The sequence below is a fragment of the Symphalangus syndactylus genome, chromosome 24 (assembly GCF_028878055.3).
Source record: "Symphalangus syndactylus isolate Jambi chromosome 24, NHGRI_mSymSyn1-v2.1_pri, whole genome shotgun sequence".
Taxonomy (NCBI): domain Eukaryota; kingdom Metazoa; phylum Chordata; class Mammalia; order Primates; family Hylobatidae; genus Symphalangus; species Symphalangus syndactylus.
This window is the reverse complement of record NC_072446.2, coordinates 34,657,556-34,665,852: the sequence shown is the minus strand read 5'-3', so window position 1 is coordinate 34,665,852 and position 8,297 is coordinate 34,657,556.

Below are 8,297 nucleotides of genomic sequence, written 5' to 3'. Positions count from 1 at the left end.
AGGAGCCTCAGAGGTCATCCTGCCCAACTGTCTCATTCTCCTGGGGAAACTGAGGCTGAGAGGGATACGAAACGCCAGAGGGACACAGCGTGCTGCTGTCACTGATAGGTGGGCCTTCCCATCCATCCCTGTGGCTGGAGTGCAGGCATCAGCCTCACTGTGCGTCACGTCTCCCCCAGGCTGAAGTTGCTGCTCTCCATTCGCTCATCCATTACTTCCCTCCGTTCATTCTGCAAGATTTACTGAGACCCGACTGTGCACTAGGGCTGGAGAGGACAGAAGGAGAAAAGCAGAAGGACCCATTGCAGTCCTCACAGCTCAGTCAGGGGCAGGCAGGCAGGATGGCCAGGCCTGCCAAGAAGGAGGCCAAGGGGAAGGAGGCCAAGGGTTAGGAGACACGTGAGAGGGAGAGACAGCCCCTCCAGGAAGCGGCACTGAAGCCAACTCTGGAGGAGATGCAAGGGTGTTCTTAGCAGAGGGAACTGTGGTGGGAGGCAGGATGGAACATTCTAGAAACTGCCAGAAGACCAAGTGGCTGGAAGAGAGCATGACGGGGAGCTGGTGGGAGGTGAGGTCACAGAAGGAAACCCGGATCGTCATGGAAGAAGTTGTTTGGATTTTATTCTATGCCATGGGAGAGAGTCATTGAGAATTTGCAGCAAGGGAGGGCGGTCGGTTTTGCATCTGTGGAAGAAGACCCTCTGGCTTTGGGAGCAGAACTGACCATGGGGTGTGGGTGCCCACGCGGAGGGCAGGCAGGAGGTTCCTGTGGTTGCTGAGAGATGGGGCTGCGCCCCGAGAACTGCACAGATGAGAAAGAAGTTCTGGGTTCAATGGGCAGGGCTTGGAGGGATTAGATCTGGGGATGTGAGTTGGTGATGGATGGGGGTGCCCCTCGTGAGATGGGAAAGGTCAGGAATTTGGTTGGGGGCACGTCAGGAGAGGCTGTGCGATAGACAGGGTGGTGCATGGGTCAGGGCTAAGAGTGGGACATAGCCTTGTGCTTCACTGTGGCCCCAGCTGCTGCTTTGCTCACCCAGGTGAACGTGCCTGGTCTGCGGGCCCCTCCCAGCCTGGTGTCACCTTCCCAGGTCAGCGCAGCAGTGTCCCTCTTAAATGGGGAGACAGAAGACAGTGGAGCAGAAGAGACCGCTCCCGTGTTCCAGGCTGTGCGCTCCTGTCAGCACCACCAGGGTCCACATGTCCTGGCCAGGGGCCTCGTCCCCACTGTCAGTGGAGCTGGAGTCCTCCCCAGGGCCCGAGGGCCCGAGGCCCAGCATCTTGGCTTCCCTCACTCCTCAGACTCCTCCACCCCTGAGCTGGAGCCCAGCTGGAGAACATCCACCGAATCAGGCCCGTGGCACCCGAAGCCAGGTTCTGATCAGGCCTGGCTGGTGGTGGTCACTGCTCCTGTTTACCGAGCCGGGTGCAGTATGTAGTAAGTGATGATGTTTAACTTGTCCAACAACCCTCTGCAATAAGCACTGTTATTATTCCCATTTTACAGATGAAGCAATAGAGGCTCGGAGAAGGAAGAGGCCCAAGGTCACACAGGCCGGATGAGGCAGTCGGCACTCAAACCTCCTTACACTAGGGGGGGTCCTCCAACTGCTTCTTGACGACCGAATGGGCCTTTCCAGCCTCACTGGGGTGGGGGTGAGAAGTGGGAGAGAGCCCCTGCTCAGGGGCCAGTGGGGCCTCACACATCCCATCCAGTGGAGAGGGACAGAAGCGCAGAACAAAGGAATGGTGACCTCAGGAACTGCCTGGCTGGCTCCTGCTCTGGAAACACCAGGGACCAGGGAAGCACAGGTCTGGTGACTGAATAGTGGACGCAGGACATGCTGAGGCCAGGGCTGAGCTGGGGCTCAGAGGATGCACAATGGACCTTTGGCCAGAGGTGGCCTCCTTGGGACACAGGCCTTCCAGCCTCTTCCCCTGGCCAGTGCTGGGCTTCTAGTTCCTTTGGCTGCTAGTGGCACAGGATGGAGGACTGATGGAGTGGAGTGGAGCACCAGGATCCAGGCCTGTCTCTGCCTAAATTAGGAGACATGTGACCTCAGAAATCCCTGCCCTTCCCTGGGACTCAGTTACCCCTCCTATCCAATGAGGTGGTGCATCAAGATGATGCCCAGATTCCTCACAGCTATAGATTATCCGAGACAGAGAGGACAAACAAGTCAATAGCGAACATTTATTGAGCCTCTACTCTGTGCCAGGTGCTGAATGCATGCTTCTCGTGTGTATCTCATTTAATTTTTATGAAGCTGGCCAGGCACTGTGGCTCGTGCCTGTAATCCCAACACTTTGGGAGGCCAAGGCAAGTGGATCACTTGAGGTCAGCAGTTCAAGACCAACCTGGCCAACATGGTGAAACCCCGTCTCTACTAAAAATACAAAAATTAGCTGGGTGTGGTGGTGGGTGCCTGTAATCCCAGCTACTCAGGAGGCTGAGGCAGGAGAATCGCTTGAACCCTGCGGAGGCAGAGGTTGCAGTGAGCCAAGATCACACCACTGCACCCCAGCCTGGGCAACAGAGCAAGACTCTTTTTCAAAAAAAAGAAAAAAAAAGAATAATTTTCATGAAGTAGTAAAATAAGGATCATAATCTTCACTTTGGAGATGAGGAAACTGAGGCTTAGAAAGGATGAGTCACTTAGAAAGACTCTCAGGATCACGTGGCTGGGATGCAGCGAGGCTGGACTCATGCCCACCTCTCCCTGGCTTCAGATGAGGCCATCCACAGCTCACTGCACACGTGTGTGACTGTTTGTATGCCCAATTAGAGCTGCACCCTGCACGGTGTGTGAGGAGTGGGGTTTGAGGAAAAAGGGTGCACTAGAGCATGGGAGGAACAGCGCAGTGAATGTGGGTGGAAGGAAGCGAGACTAAGCAAACATTCAACTCTGGCCAAGTTTCTTTATCACCTCCAGTCTCAGTTTGCTCATCAATAAAATGGGGATAGTCACAGCCCCCACTTCAGGCAGTTTAAATGAGATGACGGAAAGTCATGGGCACAGTGCCTGTTTGCCAAATGGTGTGAAGATTCTATCTCATCTGCTCTTTGCAACAGCCCCGGGGTTGGGGAAGGGGAGGTGCACATCTCTCAGATGGGGAAAATGAGGCTTAGAGAGAAGTGAGCTGCACAAGGCCACACGGGGTTGGGATTTGAACCCAGTGGGGAGCTGTCACCACTACCCCACACTAGCAAAGAGCAGATATCAGACAGATTATCAATATTGGATGGATGGATGGATGGATGGCCAGAAAAATGAAAATGTGCACACAGTCCAGGGAAACCTCTTCCTGCCAAAGCTGCCCTGGGGCCCTCTACCTGGTTTCTCGTGGGGGGAGGGCAGGGCGGGTGGGAGGCCTGCAGCTCCAGGCACCTGGGCCTGTTGCCACCGGCTCACCCACTTCTGCTCCTGGAAGGCTGTTGTACCCTGGGCGGGTGAAGAGGCTCGGAAAGCCCCCGATGCTGCGCTGCATTCGGGATCACAGCTGGAGATGTTCCCGGATTAGAGGGGAATTTATCCCCTCCGTGAGCTGCTGTGGCATGATTTACAGGCCTTGGCGAGTTCCGTGAAAGACCGGAGCAGGTTCCAGCCATTTAAATATAATTACCCGGTGCCTCCATCCAGATTTTGCCAGTAGATCATGAATACAGGGGCCCGGGATGCCCACTGAAGCCTCAGAAGACAGCTCGGCCCCCACCCAGGCCCAGCAATGTGGGTCAAGTGGGTCAAGCCTGTCCCAAGCCCCACCCTTGCCTGAACTTTCACCATTAGAATGTCATTCCTTTGGTTTAATGCCCCAGCCCTGGGTTTAAAGGGCCTTTGCTTCAGTGGGGAGAACATTAGCCTGGGTCTCTGAAGACCCCTGTTGGAACCCTGGGCACTTTGGTCAAGTCACTACCCCTCTCTCCTTCTTGCACCTTAGAGCACTGAGCTGGAAATGCTCCCCAGTGATGAGGAAGCTGTGCCCTCTCATTCTAGAGATGGAGAAGCAGCCACATGCAGAGGATGCCGCCAGAGGTGACCTGGAACGCAGAGGAAGCAGAGACCGGCTAGAGCTCAGTGTGCCTGGTTCCCAGCCCACATGATGGAGGAAACTGAATCCCAGCATCAGAAGTTGGTCAAGCCAGGCATGGTGGCTCACACCTGTTATCTCAGCACTTTGGGAGGCTGAGGTGGGAGAATAGCTTGGGCCCAGGAGGTCGAGGCTGTAGTGAGCTATGATCATGCCACTGCACTCCAGCCTGGGTGAGACAGGGTGAGACCCTGTCTCAAAACAACAACAACAACAACAACAAACAAAAACAAAAACAAAAAAAACGTAGCCAGCCTGACCCTTTCCCCTCCACTCAGCTGAGATCTTGGCCCTAAACAATGCCCTTGGAGCCGAAGGGGCCTCCTTGTGTTTAAAAGCTCCAGCTCTGCAGACTGGAGGCTGGGGCCACCTCTGCACCTCTGAGTCTTGGGTTCCTCATGTATAAAGGGTGGTGTTAGCAGTGCACACTCACAGGGTCACTCTAAAGCTTCAAAGAGAAACATGAGCAAGAGCCCAGCTCAGGAACCAGCCTGCGGCCAGTGCAGGAAGTGTGGTTTATGATTTGGAATCAGGAAGATCCAAACTGGGTCCCGGATCTGCCACTTGCCGGCTGTCAGACCTTGGGCACCTCTCTGGGCCTCAGTCTCCTCATCTGTCAAATGGAGATTCAAATCCCTACCTGTCAGTGCTGTGAGCATTGAATGAAAAAACAGGTTATGCACTTGGCACATGGCCTGATACATTCTAGGCCTTTAGCAAATGATGGCTGCAGCTCGTGGCAATGAGGAAGTAATAACCCCTGCCAGTATGTGGACTGTCTGGCTTCACCCGGCCAACCATAGCTGAGGGCATACTATGTACTGGGCTCTGCCGTGGCAGAGTGACGAGCAAAATCCACTCAGTATCTCCTCATGAGCCTCTCCGTCCAGTGGAGGAGACCAGCACAAACACGTTTCAGAAATCACATTTGTGTATTCATTCAATAATTATTTCTGGAGCTCCCACTTGGCGCCAGGACCTCTGCTAGGAAACAAGGAGACGCAGCCCTGTTGTCATGGAGTTTACATGTAGTGAGGACACGGCCAAGAAATAGACACGTAATGTGGCAGAGAAGGGTAAGTGTTGAGGAAAATATAGAAGGGTAGGGGCTTCAGAGGGATGAGGGCTGCATTTTAGATGAGATGGTCCTAGAGCGTTTGCGAGGCAAGGAGGCAGAGAGGTGACAGATACAGGCCCAGATCACAGTCAGGGCGAGTCTTGTGAGGTGGGGTGAGCGCCCTGGTCTTGGCCTGAGTGAGGAGACCAGCTTTGCAAAGGGAGGCGCCAGGGTGGGAGCCGCCCATCTGCCTCGGGACCTCTGCAGCCCAGCTCCAGCATGCAGCATGGTGGGCACTCCAGACCACTTGGAAGGAGAGAAGGAAAGAAAATCTAGAAAGGCACTCTCTGGTGGGGGAGGGGCCTGGGGATGCCCAGGGCACAGACAAGTAACATGGAGGCCTGGTCCCTGTTCTCTGGCCCCAGAGCGTCCACCAAGGTCCGACATGTGGATGTCCCAGGGAGGAAGGCAATTTCAGCCTAATGATGATAATAAAGGCGTTTGTGGTAAGGAACACAGACATGGCAGAGGACAGAGCATTTCCCATCGCTGTCGCCTCTAATCCAAGCACCTCATGAAATTGGCGCTTCTATCCCCCATTTTACAAAAGAGGAAATCGAGAGTCAGCCGACTTAGGAGATTTGCCCAAAGCCACCGGGTACGTAAACAGCGGAGCTAAGTCTCAAGCCCAGGCCTGGGGCTGCCCTTTCTAAGGGACAGTGCCCTTCAGACTTGGAAGGAGATGCCTCTGGAGGTATGGGGCTCCCTCTGATTGGAGGGGTCCTGGAAGAAGTTAGCCCCACCCTGCAGGGTGCAGCTGGCCAAAGGAGGAGCCACATCCAACCTTGAGGATACAGCAGAGAATGAGAGTGGTGTTTTTGCCCTTATAGAGCTTATGGACTAGTAGGGGAGACAAACACTAAACAGCTAGGTGCACAACTACTTATTTGATTAACATTGTGGTCAGGTGCAGTGGTGCACGTTTGTAATCCCAACACTTTGGGATGCCGAGGTGGGAGGATTGCTTGAGGCTAGGAGTTTGAGACCAGCCTGGGCAACATAGCAAGACCCCATCTCTACAAAAAATAAAATTAGCTGAACATGGTGGTGTGCACCTGTGGTCCTAGGAAGCAGAGGCGGGAGAATCGTTTGAACCTAGGAGTTCAAGGTTACAGGGAGCTATGATTGAGCCACTGCACTCCAAGGCAGCAGAGAGGCAGAGTGAGATCTGGGTGGCAGAGCCAGATCCTTTCTTTTCTTTTCTTTTTTTCTTTTCTCCATCCTTCCTTCCTTCCTTCCCTCCCTCCCTCCCTCCTTCCTTCCTTCCTCTCTCTCTTTCTCTCTTTCTTTCTCTTTCTTCTTTCTCTCTCTTCCTTTCTTTCCTTCTTTTCTTTTCTTTCTTTCTTTTTCTTTCTTCCTTTCTTTCTTTTTTCTTTTTTCTTTCTTTCTTTCTTTCTTTCTTTCTTTCTTTCTTTCTTTCTTCTTTCTTTCTTTCCTTCTTCCTTCCTTTCTTTCTTTCCTTCCTTCCTTCCTTCCTTCCTTCTTCCTTTCCTTCTTTCTTTCTTTCCTTTCTTTCAGAGTCTTTTTGTCCCTCAGGCTGCAGTGCAGTGCAACAGCTCAATTTCAGCTCACTGCAACCTCTTCCTTCCAGGCTCAAGTGATCCTCCCACCTCAGCCTCCCAAGTAGCTGGGAATACAGGCACGTGGCACCATGCTTGGCTAATTTTTTAATTTTTTTTTTTTGTAAAATCGAGGTCTCACTATATCGTATAGGTGGGTCTGAAACTCCTGGGCTAAAGCGATCCTCCTCTCTCAGGCTCCCAAAGTGCTGGGATTACAGGCATGAGCCACTGTGCCTGGCAAGACCCCATCACTTAAAAAAAAAGTGACAAGGATGATGGCTGTTACTGCTGCTGCTGCCGCCACCCTGGCACTGAGGCCCTGCTTCCTCTCTGAAGCTGGAGAAGGCTGGGCAGCCCTCAGAGGGTCCCTTTGCTCTGCAGCAGAAAATCTCAGGAAGACGCTGTCACCCAAGGGGAAAGCAAGGAGGAGTAACCCCTGAGGTTGCAGGCTCCCTTGAACAGGCCCAGCTTTACCAGCCACCTGGGCAGGTCGTCCTCAAGCCTGAGGCCCTGTCTCCTGCCTGCCTCCACCTGAGGGCTCTGATGGCAGAGGCTGGGGGCAGCGGACCTTGGTCCCAGCCACTGTGTGACTTCAGCCCAGCCACTTCACCTCTCTGAATCTTCGTGGTTTCAGCTGTAAGATGGAATGAACAGTCCCATCCTTGTCATGAGGATTTGGTGAGATAAATCCTGGTGTCTGGCACATAGAAAGTGCTCAATAGATGCTCATCCCCTTCTCCTGTGTGGGGTCCATGGAGATACTAGGCCCAGGCCTCCCTTAGAGGAATCTAGCTCTGTGCTGTCCGCTATGATAGTCATGAGCCGCATGGACCATTGAGCACTGAAAATGTGGCTGTCCAAAATCGAGACGTGCTTTAAGTATAAAATGCACACACCAGATTCTGGTGGCTTGGTATGGAAAAAAGAACGTAAAATATCTCATTAATAATGCTTTATATTGATTATATGTTGAAATGATAATATTTTTGATATATTGGGTTACATAAAACAGATTATGAAAGTTAATTTCACCCGATTGTTTTTACTTTTTTAAAATGTGGCTACTAGAAAATTTAAAATTACACGGGTGGCTTGCATTTAACTTCCGTTGGACAGCATCGGCCTAGCTAATTACTCACAACCATGGAATATTTAGCCTGGTATTAACCACGCCATTAAAGTCAGTTCAGGATTTTAAAAACACTCCTACAAGCAGGGCCTTGTAATTGGCAGAGACCCTGCTGTCCCGCAGTGTTTAATAAGCACTTGGTTTGCAGGGTGAAGGGCCCTAGGAGCCCCTCCCTGATGCAATTAATTGCCTTTGATGGGGATTGTCATTAGGCTTCTTGCTGGGACAACACAGATACGAGCCATGTGTACTTAGTGGCCTTGGTAGAGTGCAATTTGTGGGTTTAGGTTCAAATCTGAGGGCCAAAGCCTGGAGGGATATTATGGGCTGAATGTGTCCCCCAAATTCATATGTGGAAGCCCTAACTCCCAATGTGGCTGTACGGTATTTGGGTTAAGGA